Here is a 16,640-nt window from a genome sequence, read left to right on the forward strand (position 1 = left end):
TTCACAATTATTCTAATTTACGATTCTTTAATAAAACTCTGCTAAATAGAGAATAGTCTACTCAAACGCCTTAAGCAAACTCTCTAGCTTGGTCAATAAAGATTTCACAGTTATTCTAATTTACGATTATTTAATAAAACTCTGCTAAATAGAGAATAGTGTACTCTAACGCCTTAAGCAAACTCTCTAGCTTGTTAAAGATTTCACAGTTATTCTAATTCACGATTCTTTAATAAAACTCTGCTAAATAGAGAATAGTGTATTCAAACGCCTTAAGCAAACTTTCTAGCTTGTTAAAGATTTCACAGTTATTCTAATTTATGATTCTTTAATAAAACTGCGCTAAATAGAGAATAGTGTACTCAAAAGCCTCAAGCAAACTCTCTAGCTTGGTCAATAAAGATTTCACAGTTATTCTAATTTATGATTCTTTAATCAAACTGTGCTAAATAGAGAATAGTGTACTCAAACGCCTTAAGCAAACTCTCTAGCTTGGTCAATAAAGATTTCACAGTTATTCTAATTTACGATTCTCTAATAAAACTCTGCTAAAAAGAGAATAGTGTATTCAAACGCCTTAAGCAAACTCTCTAGCTTGTTAAATAAAGATTTCATAGTTATTCTAATTTATGATTCTTTAATAAAACTGTTCTAAATAGAGAATAGTGTACTCAAACGCCTCAAGCAAACTGTCTAGCTTGGTCAATAAAGATTTCACAGTTATTCTAACTTATGATTCTTCAATCAAACTGTGCTAAATAGAGAATAGTGTTCTCAAACGCCTTAAGCAATCTCTCTAGCTTGTTAAATAAAGATTTCGCAGTTATTCTAATTTACGATTCTTTCATAAAACTGTGCTAAATAGAGAATAGTGTACTCAAACGCCTCAAGCAAACCCTCTAGTTTGGTCAATAAAGATTTCACAGTTATTCTAATTTGATTCTTCTATCAAACTGTGCTAAATAGAGAATAGTGTAATCTAACGCCTTAAGCAAACTCTCTAGCTTGTTAAAGATTTCACAGTTATTCTAATTTACGATTCTTTAATAAATTCCTGCTAAATAGAGAATAGTGTATTCAACCGCCTTAAGCAAACTCTCTAGCTTGTTAAAGATTTCACAGTTATTCTAATTTATGATTCTTTAATAAAACCCTGCTAAATAGAGAATAGTGTATTCAACCGCCTTAAGCAAACTCTCTAGCTTGTTAAATAAAGATTTCACAGTTATTCTAATTTACGATTCTCTAATAAAACTCTGCAAATTAGAGAATAGTGTACTCTAACGCCTTAAGCAAACTCTCTAGCTTGTTAAAGATTTCACAGTTATTCTAATTTACGATTCTTTAATAAAACCCTGCTAAATAGAGAATAGTGTATTCAACCGCCTTAAGCAAACTCTCTAGCTTGTTAAAGATTTCACAGTTATTCTAATTTACGATTCTTTAATAAAACCCTGCTAAATAGAGAATAGTGTATTCAACCGCCTTAAGCAAACTCTCTAGCTTGTTAAAGATTTCACAGTTATTCTAATTTATGATTCTTTAATAAAACTCTGCTAAATAGAGAATAGTGTATTCAAACGCCTTAACTCTCTAGCTTGTTAAATAAAGATTTCATAGTTATTCTAATTTATGATTCTTTAATAAAACTGTTCTAAATAGAGAATAGTGTACTCAAACGCCTCAAGCAAACTCCCTAGCTTGTTAAATAAAGACTTCATAGTTATTCTAATTTATGATTCTTTAATAAAACTGCTCTATATAGAGAAAAGTGTACTCAAATACCTCAAGCAAACTCTCTAGCTTGGTCAATAAAGATTTCACAGTTATTCTAATTTACGATTCTTTAATAAAACTCTGCTAAATAGAGAATAGTGTACTCAAACGCCTTAACTCTCTAGCTTGTTAAAAATTTCACAGTTATTCTAATTTACGATTCTTTAATAAAACTCTGCTAAATAGAGAATAGTGTACTCAAACGCCTTAAGCAAACTCTCTAGCTTGGTCAATAAAGATTTCACAGTTATTCTAATTCACGATTCTTTAATAAAACTCTGCTAAATAGAGAATAGTGTATTCAAACGCCTTAAGCAAACTTTCTAGCTTGTTAAAGATTTCACAGTTATTCTAATTTATGATTCTTTAATAAAAATGCGCTAAATAGAGAATAGTGTACTCAAACGCCTCAAGCAAACTCTCTAGCTTGGTCAATAAAGATTTCACAGTTATTCTAATTTATGATTCTTTAATCAAACTCTGCTAAATAGAGAATAGTGTATTCAAACGCCTTAACTCTCTAGCTTGTTAAATAAAGATTTCACAGTTATTCTAATTTATGATTCTTTCATAAAACTGTGCTAAATAGAGAATAGTGTACTCAAACGCCTTAACTCTCTAGCTTGTTAAAGATTTCACAGTTATTCTAATTTACGATTCTTTAATAAAACTCTGCTAAATAGAGAATAGTGTACTCAAACGCCTTAACTCTCTAGCTTGTTAAAGATTTCACAGTTATTCTAATTTACGATTCTTTAATAAAACTCTGCTAAATAGAGAATAGTGTACTCAAACGCCTTAAGCAAACTCTCTAGCTTGGTCAATAAAGATTTCACAGTTATTCTAATTTACGATTCTTTAATAAAACTCTGCTAAATAGAGAATAGTGTATTCAAACGCCTTAACTCTCTAGCTTGTTAAATAAAGATTTCATAGTTATTCTAATTTATGATTCTTTAATAAAACTGTTCTAAATAGAGAATAGTGTACTCAAACGCCTCAAGCAAACTCTCTAGCTTGGTCAATAAAGATTTCACAGTTATTCTAATTTACGATTCTTTAATAAAACTCTGCTAAATAGAGAATAGTGTACTCAAACGCCTTAACTCTCTAGCTTGTTAAAGATTTCACAGTTATTCTAATTTACGATTCTTTAATAAAACTCTGCTAAATAGAGAATAGTGTACTCAAACGCCTTAAGCAAACTCTCTAACTTGGTCAATAAAGATTTCACAGTTATTCTAATTCACGATTCTTTAATAAAACTCTGCTAAATAGAGAATAGTGTATTCAAACGCCTTAAGCAAACTTTCTAGCTTGTTAAAGATTTCACAGTTATTCTAATTTATGATTCTTTAATAAAAATGCGCTAAATAGAGAATAGTGTACTCAAACGCCTCAAGCAAACTCTCTAGCTTGTTAAATAAAGATTTCGGAGTTATTCTAATTTACGATTCTTTAATAAAACTCTGCTAAATAGAGAATAGTGTACTCAAACGCCTTAACTCTCTAGCTTGTTAAAGATTTCACAGTTATTCTAATTTACGATTCTTTAATAAAACTCTGCTAAATAGAGAATAGTGTACTCAAACGCCTTAACTCTCTAGCTTGTTAAAGATTTCACAGTTATTCTAATTTACGATTCTTTAATAAAACTCTGCTAAATAGAGAATAGTGTACTCAAACGCCTTAACTCTCTAGCTTGTTAAAGATTTCACAGTTATTCTAATTTACGATTCTTTAATAAAACTCTGCTAAATAGAGAATAGTGTACTCAAACGCCTTAAGCAAACTCTCTAGCTTGGTCAATAAAGATTTCACAGTTATTCTAATTCACGATTCTTTAATAAAACTCTGCTAAATAGAGAATAGTGTACTCAAACGCCTTAACTCTCTAGCTTGTTAAAGATTTCACAGTTATTCTAATTTACGATTCTTTAATAAAACTCTGATAAATAGAGAATAGTGTACTCAAACGCCTTAACTCTCTAGCTTGTTAAAGATTTCACAGTTATTCTAATTTACGATTCTTTAATAAAACTCTGGTAAATAGAGAATAGTGTACTCAAACGCCTTAACTCTCTAGCTTGTTAAAGATTTCACAGTTATTCTAATTTACGATTCTTTAATAAAACTCTGCTAAATAGAGAATAGTGTACTCTAACGCCTTAAGCAAACTCTCTAGCTTGTTAAAGATTTTACAGTTATTCTAATTCACGATTCTTTAATAAAACTCTGCTAAATAGAGAATAGTGTATTCAAACGCCTTAAGCAAACTTTCTAGCTTGTTAAAGATTTCACAGTTATTCTAATTTATGATTCTTTAATAAAATTGCGCTAAATAGAGAAGAGTGTACTCAAACGCCTCAAGCAAACTCTCTAGCTTGGTCAATAAAGATTTCACAGTTATTCTAATTTATGATTCTTTAATCAAACTGTGCTAAATAGAGAATAGTGTACTCAAACGCCTTAAGCAAACTCTCTAGCTTGGTCAATAAAGATTTCACAGTTATTCTAATTTACGATTCTCTAATAAAACTCTGCTAAAATGAGAATAGTGTATTCAAACGCCTTAAGCAAACTCTCTAGCTTGTTAAATAAAGATTTCATAGTTCTTCTAATTTATGATTCTTTAATAAAACTGTTCTAAATAGAGAATAGTGTACTCAAACGCCTCAAGCAAACTCTCTAGCTTGGTCAATAAAGATTTCACAGTTATTCTAATTTATGATTCTTCAATCAAACTGTGCTAAATAGAGAATAGTGTTCTCAAACGCCTTAAGCAATCTCTCTAGCTTGTTAAATAAAGATTTCGCAGTTATTCTAATTTACGATTCTTTCATAAAACTGTGCTAAATAGAGAATAGTGTACTCAAACGCCTCAAGCAAACTCTCTAGTTTGGTCAATAAAGATTTCACAGTTATTCTAATTTGATTCTTCAATCAAACTGTGCTAAATAGAGAATAGTGTAATCTAACGCCTTAAGCAAACTCTCTAGCTTGTTAAAGATTTCACAGTTATTCTAATTTACGATTCTTTAATAAAACTCTGCTAAATAGAGAATAGTGTATTCAACCGCCTTAAGCAAACTCTCTAGCTTGTTAAAGATTTCACAGTTATTCTAATTTATCATTCTTTAATAAAACTGTGCTAAATAGAGAATAGTGTACTCAAACGCCTCAAGCAAACTCTCTAGCTTGGTCAATAAAGATATCACAGTTATTTTAATTTATGATTCTTTAATAAAACTGTGCTAAATAGAGAATAGTGTACTGAAACGCCTCAAGCAAACTCTCTAGCTTGGTCAATATAGATTTCACAGTTGTTCTAATTTATGATTCTTTAATCAAACTGTGCTAAATAGAGAATAGTGTAATCTAACGCCTTAAGCAAACTCTCTAGCTTGTTAAAGATTTCACAGTTATTCTAATTTAAGATTCTTTAATCAAAGTGTGCTAAATAGAGAATAGTGTACTCAAACGCCTCAAGCAAACTCTCTAGCTTGGTCAATAAAGATTTCACAGTTATTCTAATTTACGATTCTTCAATCAAACTGTGCTAAATAGAGAATAGTGTTCTCAAACGCCTCAAGCAATCTCTCTAGCTTGTTAAATAAAGATTTCGCAGTTATTCTAATTTACGATTCTTTAATAAAACTGTGCTAAATAGAGAATAGTGTACTCAAACGCCTCAAGCAAACTCTCTAGCTTGGTCAATAAAGATTTCACAGTTATTCTAATTTCTTTCTTCAATCAGACTGTGCTAAATAGAGAATAGTGTAATCTAACGCCTTAAGCAAACTCTCTAGCTTGTTAAAGATTTCACAGTTATTCTAATTTACGATTCTTTAATAAAACTCTGCTAAATAGAGAATAGTGTATTCAACCGCCTTAAGCAAACTCTCTAGCTTGTTAAAGATTTCACAGTTAGTCTAATTTATGATTCTTTAATAAAACTGTGCTAAATAGAGAATAGTGTACTCAAACGCCTCAAGCAAACTCTCTAGCTTGGTCAATAAAGATTTCACAGTTATTCTAATTTACGATTCTTTAACAAAACTGTGCTAAATAGAGAATAGTGTACTCAAACGCCTCAAGCAAACTCTCTAGCTTGGTCAATAAAGATTTCGCAGTTATTCTAATTTACGATTCTTTAATAAAACTGTGCTAAATAGAGAATAGTGTACTCAAACGCCTCAAGCAAACTCTCTAGCTTGGTCAATAAAGATTTCGCAGTTATTCTAATTTACGATTCTCTAATAAAACTCTGCTAAATAGAGAATAGTGTATTCAAACGCCTTAAGCAAACTCTCTAGCTTGGTCAATAAAGATTTCACAGTTATTCTAATTTACGATTCTTTAATAAAACTCTGCTAAATAGAGAATAGTGTACTCAAACGCCTTAACTCTCTAGCTTGTTAAAGATTTCACAGTTATTCTAATTTACGATTCTTTAATAAAACTCTGCTAAATAGAGAATAGTGTACTCAAACGCCTTAACTCTCTAGCTTGTTAAAGATTTCACAGTTATTCTAATTTACGATTCTTTAATAAAACTCTGCTAAATAGAGAATAGTGTACTCAAACGCCTTAACTCTCTAGCTTGTTAAAGATTTCACAGTTATTCTAATTTACGATTCTTTAATAAAACTCTGCTAAATAGAGAATAGTGTACTCAAACGCCTTAAGCAAACTCTCTAGCTTGGTCAATAAAGATTTCACAGTTATTCTAATTCACGATTCTTTAATAAAACTCTGCTAAATAGAGAATAGTGTACTCAAACGCCTTAACTCTCTAGCTTGTTAAAGATTTCACAGTTATTCTAATTTACGATTCTTTAATAAAACTCTGATAAATAGAGAATAGTGTACTCAAACGCCTTAACTCTCTAGCTTGTTAAAGATTTCACAGTTATTCTAATTTACGATTCTTTAATAAAACTCTGGTAAATAGAGAATAGTGTACTCAAACGCCTTAACTCTCTAGCTTGTTAAAGATTTCACAGTTATTCTAATTTACGATTCTTTAATAAAACTCTGCTAAATAGAGAATAGTGTACTCTAACGCCTTAAGCAAACTCTCTAGCTTGTTAAAGATTTTACAGTTATTCTAATTCACGATTCTTTAATAAAACTCTGCTAAATAGAGAATAGTGTATTCAAACGCCTTAAGCAAACTTTCTAGCTTGTTAAAGATTTCACAGTTATTCTAATTTATGATTCTTTAATAAAATTGCGCTAAATAGAGAAGAGTGTACTCAAACGCCTCAAGCAAACTCTCTAGCTTGGTCAATAAAGATTTCACAGTTATTCTAATTTATGATTCTTTAATCAAACTGTGCTAAATAGAGAATAGTGTACTCAAACGCCTTAAGCAAACTCTCTAGCTTGGTCAATAAAGATTTCACAGTTATTCTAATTTACGATTCTCTAATAAAACTCTGCTAAAATGAGAATAGTGTATTCAAACGCCTTAAGCAAACTCTCTAGCTTGTTAAATAAAGATTTCATAGTTCTTCTAATTTATGATTCTTTAATAAAACTGTTCTAAATAGAGAATAGTGTACTCAAACGCCTCAAGCAAACTCTCTAGCTTGGTCAATAAAGATTTCACAGTTATTCTAATTTATGATTCTTCAATCAAACTGTGCTAAATAGAGAATAGTGTTCTCAAACGCCTTAAGCAATCTCTCTAGCTTGTTAAATAAAGATTTCGCAGTTATTCTAATTTACGATTCTTTCATAAAACTGTGCTAAATAGAGAATAGTGTACTCAAACGCCTCAAGCAAACTCTCTAGTTTGGTCAATAAAGATTTCACAGTTATTCTAATTTGATTCTTCAATCAAACTGTGCTAAATAGAGAATAGTGTAATCTAACGCCTTAAGCAAACTCTCTAGCTTGTTAAAGATTTCACAGTTATTCTAATTTACGATTCTTTAATAAAACTCTGCTAAATAGAGAATAGTGTATTCAACCGCCTTAAGCAAACTCTCTAGCTTGTTAAAGATTTCACAGTTATTCTAATTTATGATTCTTTAATAAAACTGTGCTAAATAGAGAATAGTGTACTCAAACGCCTCAAGCAAACTCTCTAGCTTGGTCAATAAAGATATCACAGTTATTTTAATTTATGATTCTTTAATAAAACTGTGCTAAATAGAGAATAGTGTACTGAAACGCCTCAAGCAAACTCTCTAGCTTGGTCAATATAGATTTCACAGTTGTTCTAATTTATGATTCTTTAATCAAACTGTGCTAAATAGAGAATAGTGTAATCTAACGCCTTAAGCAAACTCTCTAGCTTGTTAAAGATTTCACAGTTATTCTAATTTAAGATTCTTTAATCAAAGTGTGCTAAATAGAGAATAGTGTACTCAAACGCCTCAAGCAAACTCTCTAGCTTGGTCAATAAAGATTTCACAGTTATTCTAATTTACGATTCTTCAATCAAACTGTGCTAAATAGAGAATAGTGTTCTCAAACGCCTCAAGCAATCTCTCTAGCTTGTTAAATAAAGATTTCGCAGTTATTCTAATTTACGATTCTTTAATAAAACTGTGCTAAATAGAGAATAGTGTACTCAAACGCCTCAAGCAAACTCTCTAGCTTGGTCAATAAAGATTTCACAGTTATTCTAATTTCTTTCTTCAATCAGACTGTGCTAAATAGAGAATAGTGTAATCTAACGCCTTAAGCAAACTCTCTAGCTTGTTAAAGATTTCACAGTTATTCTAATTTACGATTCTTTAATAAAACTCTGCTAAATAGAGAATAGTGTATTCAACCGCCTTAAGCAAACTCTCTAGCTTGTTAAAGATTTCACAGTTAGTCTAATTTATGATTCTTTAATAAAACTGTGCTAAATAGAGAATAGTGTACTCAAACGCCTCAAGCAAACTCTCTAGCTTGGTCAATAAAGATTTCACAGTTATTCTAATTTACGATTCTTTAACAAAACTGTGCTAAATAGAGAATAGTGTACTCAAACGCCTCAAGCAAACTCTCTAGCTTGGTCAATAAAGATTTCGCAGTTATTCTAATTTACGATTCTTTAATAAAACTGTGCTAAATAGAGAATAGTGTACTCAAACGCCTCAAGCAAACTCTCTAGCTTGGTCAATAAAGATTTCGCAGTTATTCTAATTTACGATTCTCTAATAAAACTCTGCTAAATAGAGAATAGTGTATTCAAACGCCTTAAGCAAACTCTCTAGCTTGGTCAATAAAGATTTCACAGTTATTCTAATTTACGATTCTTTAATAAAACTCTGCTAAATAGAGAATAGTGTACTCAAACGCCTTAACTCTCTAGCTTGTTAAAGATTTCACAGTTATTCTAATTTACGATTCTTTAATAAAACTCTGCTAAATAGAGAATAGTGTATTCAAACGCCTTAAGCAATTTTTCTAGCTTGTTAAAGATTTCACAGTTATTCTAATTTATGATTCTTTAATAAAACTGCGCTAAATAGAGAATAGTGTACTCAAACGCCTCAAGCAAACTCTCTAGCTTGGTCAATAAAGATTTCACAGTTATTCTAATTTATGATTCTTTAATCAAACTCTGCTAAATAGAGAATAGTGTATTCAAACGCCTTAACTCTCTAGCTTGTTAAATAAAGATTTCACAGTTATTCTAATTTACGATTCTTTAATAAAACTGTGCTAAATAGAGAATAGTGTACTCAAACGCCTTAACTCTCTAGCTTGTTAAAGATTTCACAGTTATTCTAATTTACGATTCTTTAATAAAACTCTGCTAAATAGAGAATAGTGTACTCAAACGCCTTAACTCTCTAGCTTGTTAAAGATTTCACAGTTATTCTAATTTACGATTCTTTAATAAAACTCTGCTAAATAGAGAATAGTGTACTCAAACGCCTTAACTCTCTAGCTTGTTAAAGATTTCACAGTTATTCTAATTTACGATTCTTTAATAAAACTCTGCTAAATAGAGAATAGTGTACTCAAACGCCTCAAGCAAACTCTCTAGCTTGTTAAATAAAGATTTCGGAGTTATTCTAATTTACGATTCTTTAATAAAACTCTGCTAAATAGAGAATAGTGTACTCAAACGCCTTAACTCTCTAGCTTGTTAAAGATTTCACAGTTATTCTAATTTACGATTCTTTAATAAAACTCTGCTAAATAGAAAATAGTGTACTCAAACGCCTTAACTCTCTAGCTTGTTAAAGATTTCACAGTTATTCTAATTTACGATTCTTTAATAAAACTCTGCTAAATAGAGAATAGTGTACTCAAACGCCTTAACTCTCTAGCTTGTTAAAGATTTCACAGTTATTCTAATTTACGATTCTTTAATAAAACTCTGCTAAATAGAGAATAGTGTACTCAAACGCCTTAAGCAAACTCTCTAGCTTGGTCAATAAAGATTTCACAGTTATTCTAATTCACGATTCTTTAATAAAACTCTGCTAAATAGAGAATAGTGTACTCAAACGCCTTAACTCTCTAGCTTGTTAAAGATTTCACAGTTATTCTAATTTACGATTCTTTAATAAAACTCTGATAAATAGAGAATAGTGTACTCAAACGCCTTAACTCTCTAGCTTGTTAAAGATTTAACAGTTATTCTAATTTACGATTCTTTAATAAAACTCTGCTAAATAGAGAATAGTGTACTCTAACGCCTTAAGCAAACTCTCTAGCTTGTTAAAGATTTCACAGTTATTCTAATTCACGATTCTTTAATAAAACTCTGCTAAATAGAGAATAGTGTATTCAAACGCCTTAAGCAAACTTTCTAGCTTGTTAAAGATTTCACAGTTATTCTAATTTATGATTCTTTAATAAAATTGCGCTAAATAGAGAATAGTGTACTCAAACGCCTCAAGCAAACTCTCTAGCTTGGTCAATAAAGATTTCACAGTTATTCTAATTTATGATTCTTTAATCAAACTGTGCTAAATAGAGAATAGTGTACTCAAACGCCTTAAGCAAACTCTCTAGCTTGGTGAATAAAGATTTCACAGTTATTCTAATTTACGATTCTCTAATAAAACTCTGCTAAAATGAGAATAGTGTATTCAAACGCCTTAAGCAAACTCTCTAGCTTGTTAAATAAAGATTTCATAGTTATTCTAATTTATGATTCTTTAATAAAACTGTTCTAAATAGAGAATAGTGTACTCAAACGCCTCAAGCAAACTCTCTAGCTTGGTCAATAAAGATTTCACAGTTATTCTAATTTATGATTCTTCAATCAAACTGTGCTAAATAGAGAATAGTGTTCTCAAACGCCTTAAGCAATCTCTCTAGCTTGTTAAATAAAGATTTCGCAGTTATTCTAATTTACGATTCTTTCATAAAACTGTGCTAAATAGAGAATAGTGTACTCAAACGCCTCAAGCAAACTCTCTAGTTTGGTCAATAAAGATTTCACAGTTATTCTAATTTGATTCTTCAATCAAACTGTGCTAAATAGAGAAATGTGTAATCTAACGCCTTAAGCAAACTCTCTAGCTTGTTAAAGATTTCACAGTTATTCTAATTTACGATTCTTTAATAAAACTCTGCTAAATAGAGAATAGTGTATTCAACCGCCTTAAGCAAACTCTCTAGCTTGTTAAAGATTTCACAGTTAGTCTAATTTATGATTCTTTAATAAAACTGTGCTAAATAGAGAATAGTGTACTCAAACGCCTCAAGCAAACTCTCTAGCTTGGTCAATAAAGATTTCACAGTTATTCTAATTTACGATTCTTTAACAAAACTGTGCTAAATAGAGAATAGTGTACTCAAACGCCTCAAGCAAACTCTCTAGCTTGGTCAATAAAGATTTCGCAGTTATTCTAATTTACGATTCTTTAATAAAACTGTGCTAAATAGAGAATAGTGTACTCAAACGCCTCAAGCAAACTCTCTAGCTTGGTCAATAAAGATTTCGCAGTTATTCTAATTTACGATTCTCTAATAAAACTCTGCTAAATAGAGAATAGTGTATTCAAACGCCTTAAGCAAACTCTCTAGCTTGGTCAATAAAGATTTCACAGTTATTCTAATTTACGATTCTTTAATAAAACTCTGCTAAATAGAGAATAGTGTACTCAAACGCCTTAACTCTCTAGCTTGTTAAAGATTTCACAGTTATTCTAATTTACGATTCTTTAATAAAACTCTGCTAAATAGAGAATAGTGTATTCAAACGCCTTAAGCAATTTTTCTAGCTTGTTAAAGATTTCACAGTTATTCTAATTTATGATTCTTTAATAAAACTGCGCTAAATAGAGAATAGTGTACTCAAACGCCTCAAGCAAACTCTCTAGCTTGGTCAATAAAGATTTCACAGTTATTCTAATTTATGATTCTTTAATCAAACTCTGCTAAATAGAGAATAGTGTATTCAAACGCCTTAACTCTCTAGCTTGTTAAATAAAGATTTCACAGTTATTCTAATTTACGATTCTTTAATAAAACTCTGCTAAATAGAGAATAGTGTACTCAAACGCCTTAACTCTCTAGCTTGTTAAAGATTTCACAGTTATTCTAATTTACGATTCTTTAATAAAACACTGCTAAATAGAGAATAGTGTACTCAAACGCCTTAACTCTCTAGCTTGTTAAAGATTTCACAGTTATTCTAATTTACGATTCTTTAATAAAACTCTGCTAAATAGAGAATAGTGTACTCAAACGCCTTAACTCTCTAGCTTGTTAAAGATTTCACAGTTATTCTAATTTACGATTCTTTAATAAAACTCTGCTAAATAGAGAATAGTGTACTCAAACGCCTTAACTCTCTAGCTTGTTAAAGATTTCACAGTTATTCTAATTTACGATTCTTTAATAAAACTCTGCTAAATAGAGAATAGTGTACTCAAACGCCTTAACTCTCTAGCTTGTTAAAGATTTCACAGTTATTCTAATTTACGATTCTTTAATAAAACTCTGCTAAATAGAGAATAGTGTACTCAAACGCCTCAAGCAAACTCTCTAGCTTGTTAAATAAAGATTTCGGAGTTATTCTAATTTACGATTCTTTAATAAAACTCTGCTAAATAGAGAATAGTGTACTCAAACGCCTTAACTCTCTAGCTTGTTAAAGATTTCACAGTTATTCTAATTTACGATTCTTTAATAAAACTCTGCTAAATAGAAAATAGTGTACTCAAACGCCTTAACTCTCTAGCTTGTTAAAGATTTCACAGTTATTCTAATTTACGATTCTTTAATAAAACTCTGCTAAATAGAGAATAGTGTACTCAAACGCCTTAACTCTCTAGCTTGTTAAAGATTTCACAGTTATTCTAATTTACGATTCTTTAATAAAACTCTGCTAAATAGAGAATAGTGTACTCAAACGCCTTAAGCAAACTCTCTAGCTTGGTCAATAAAGATTTCACAGTTATTCTAATTCACGATTCTTTAATAAAACTCTGCTAAATAGAGAATAGTGTACTCAAACGCCTTAACTCTCTAGCTTGTTAAAGATTTCACAGTTATTCTAATTTACGATTCTTTAATAAAACTCTGATAAATAGAGAATAGTGTACTCAAACGCCTTAACTCTCTAGCTTGTTAAAGATTTAACAGTTATTCTAATTTACGATTCTTTAATAAAACTCTGCTAAATAGAGAATAGTGTACTCTAACGCCTTAAGCAAACTCTCTAGCTTGTTAAAGATTTCACAGTTATTCTAATTCACGATTCTTTAATAAAACTCTGCTAAATAGAGAATAGTGTATTCAAACGCCTTAAGCAAACTTTCTAGCTTGTTAAAGATTTCACAGTTATTCTAATTTATGATTCTTTAATAAAATTGCGCTAAATAGAGAATAGTGTACTCAAACGCCTCAAGCAAACTCTCTAGCTTGGTCAATAAAGATTTCACAGTTATTCTAATTTATGATTCTTTAATCAAACTGTGCTAAATAGAGAATAGTGTACTCAAACGCCTTAAGCAAACTCTCTAGCTTGGTCAATAAAGATTTCACAGTTATTCTAATTTACGATTCTCTAATAAAACTCTGCTAAAATGAGAATAGTGTATTCAAACGCCTTAAGCAAACTCTCTAGCTTGTTAAATAAAGATTTCATAGTTATTCTAATTTATGATTCTTTAATAAAACTGTTCTAAATAGAGAATAGTGTACTCAAACGCCTCAAGCAAACTCTCTAGCTTGGTCAATAAAGATTTCACAGTTATTCTAATTTATGATTCTTGAATCAAACTGTGCTAAATAGAGAATAGTGTTCTCAAACGCCTTAAGCAATCTCTCTAGCTTGTTAAATAAAGATTTCGCAGTTATTCTAATTTACGATTCTTTCATAAAACTGTGCTAAATAGAGAATAGTGTACTCAAACGCCTCAAGCAAACTCTCTAGTTTGGTCAATAAAGATTTCACAGTTATTCTAATTTGATTCTTCAATCAAACTGTGCTAAATAGAGAAATGTGTAATCTAACGCCTTAAGCAAACTCTCTAGCTTGTTAAAGATTTCACAGTTATTCTAATTTACGATTCTTTAATAAAACTCTGCTAAATAGAGAATAGTGTATTCAACCGCCTTAAGCAAACTCTCTAGCTTGTTAAAGATTTCACAGTTATTCTAATTTACGATTCTTTAATAAAACTGTGCTAAATAGAGAATAGTGTACTCAAACGCCTCAAGCAAACTCTCTAGCTTGGTCAATAAAGATATCACAGTTATTTTAATTTATGATTCTTTAATAAAACTGTGTTAAATAGAGAATAGTGTACTCAAACGCCTCAAGCAAACTCTCTAGCTTGGTCAATATAGATTTCACAGTTGTTCTAATTTATGATTCTTTAATCAAACTGTGCTAAATAGAGAATAGTGTAATCTAACGCCTTAAGCAAACTCTCTAGCTTGTTAAAGATTTCACAGTTATTCTAATTTAGGATTCTTTAATCAAAGTGTGCTAAATAGAGAATAGTGTACTCAAACGCCTCAAGCAAACTCTCTAGCTTGGTCAATAAAGATTTCACAGTTATTCTAATTTACGATTCTTCAATCAAACTGTGCTAAATAGAGAATAGTGTTCTCAAACGCCTCAAGCAATCTCTCTAGCTTGTTAAATAAAGATTTCGCAGTTATTCTAATTTACGATTCTTTAATAAAACTGTGCTAAATAGAGAATAGTGTACTCAAACGCCTCAAGCAAACTCTCTAGCTTGGTCAATAAAGATTTCACAGTTATTCTAATTTCTTTCTTCAATCAAACTGTGCTAAATAGAGAATAGTGTAATCTAACGCCTTAAGCAAACTCTCTAGCTTGTTAAATATTTCACAGTTATTCTAATTTACGATTCTTTAATAAAACTCTGCTAAATAGAGAATAGTGTATTCAACCGCCTTAAGCAAACTCTCTAGCTTGTTAAAGATTTCACAGTTAGTCTAATTTATGATTCTTTAATAAAACTGTGCTAAATAGAGAATAGTGTACTCAAACGCCTCAAGCAAACTCTCTAGCTTGGTCAATAAAGATTTCACAGTTATTCTAATTTACGATTCTTTAACAAAACTGTGCTAAATAGAGAATAGTGTACTCAAACGCCTCAAGCAAACTCTCTAGCTTGGTCAATAAAGATTTCGCAGTTATTCTAATTTACGATTCTTTAATAAAACTGTGCTAAATAGAGAATAGTGTACTCAAACGCCTCAAGCAAACTCTCTAGCTTGGTCAATAAAGATTTCGCAGTTATTCTAATTTACGATTCTCTAATAAAACTCTGCTAAATAGAGAATAGTGTATTCAAACGCCTTAAGCAAACTCTCTAGCTTGGTCAATAAAGATTTCACAGTTATTCTAATTTACGATTCTTTAATAAAACTCTGCTAAATAGAGAATAGTGTACTCAAACGCCTTAACTCTCTAGCTTGTTAAAGATTTCACAGTTATTCTAATTTACGATTCTTTAATAAAACTCTGCTAAATAGAGAATAGTGTACTCAAACGCCTTAAGCAAACTCTCTAGCTTGGTCAATAAAGATTTCACAGTTATTCTAATTCACGATTCTTTAATAAAACTCTGCTAAATAGAGAATAGTGTATTCAAACGCCTTAAGCAATTTTTCTAGCTTGTTAAAGATTTCACAGTTATTCTAATTTATGATTCTTTAATAAAACTGCGCTAAATAGAGAATAGTGTACTCAAACGCCTCAAGCAAACTCTCTAGCTTGGTCAATAAAGATTTCACAGTTATTCTAATTTATGATTCTTTAATCAAACTCTGCTAAATAGAGAATAGTGTATTCAAACGCCTTAACTCTCTAGCTTGTTAAATAAAGATTTCACAGTTATTCTAATTTATGATTCTTTCATAAAACTGTGCTAAATAGAGAATAGTGTACTCAAACGCCTTAAGCAAACTCTCTAGCTTGTTAAATAAAGATTTCGCAGTTATTCTAATTTACGATTCTTTAATAAAACTCTGCTAAATAGAGAATAGTGTACTCAAACGCCTTAACTCTCTAGCTTGTTAAAGATTTCACAGTTATTCTAATTTACGATTCTTTAATAAAACTCTGCTAAATAGAGAATAGTGTACTCAAACGCCTTAACTCTCTAGCTTGTTAAAGATTTCACAGTTATTCTAATTTACGATTCTTTAATAAAACTCTGCTAAATAGAGAATAGTGTACTCAAACGCCTTAACTCTCTAGCTTGTTAAAGATTTCACAGTTATTCTAATTTACGATTCTTTAATAAAACTCTGCTAAATAGAGAATAGTGTACTCAAACGCCTTAACTCTCTAGCTTGTTAAAGATTTCACAGTTATTCTAATTTACGATTCTTTAATAAAACTCTGCTAAATAGAGAATAGTGTGCTCAAACGCCTTATGTCTCTAGCTTGTTAAAGATTTCACAGTTAT

Source organism: Stegodyphus dumicola, chromosome 11, assembly GCF_044657685.1.
Source record: "Stegodyphus dumicola isolate Sdum_Otavi_A_Nest chromosome 11, ASM4465768v1".
NCBI lineage: Eukaryota > Metazoa > Arthropoda > Arachnida > Araneae > Eresidae > Stegodyphus > Stegodyphus dumicola.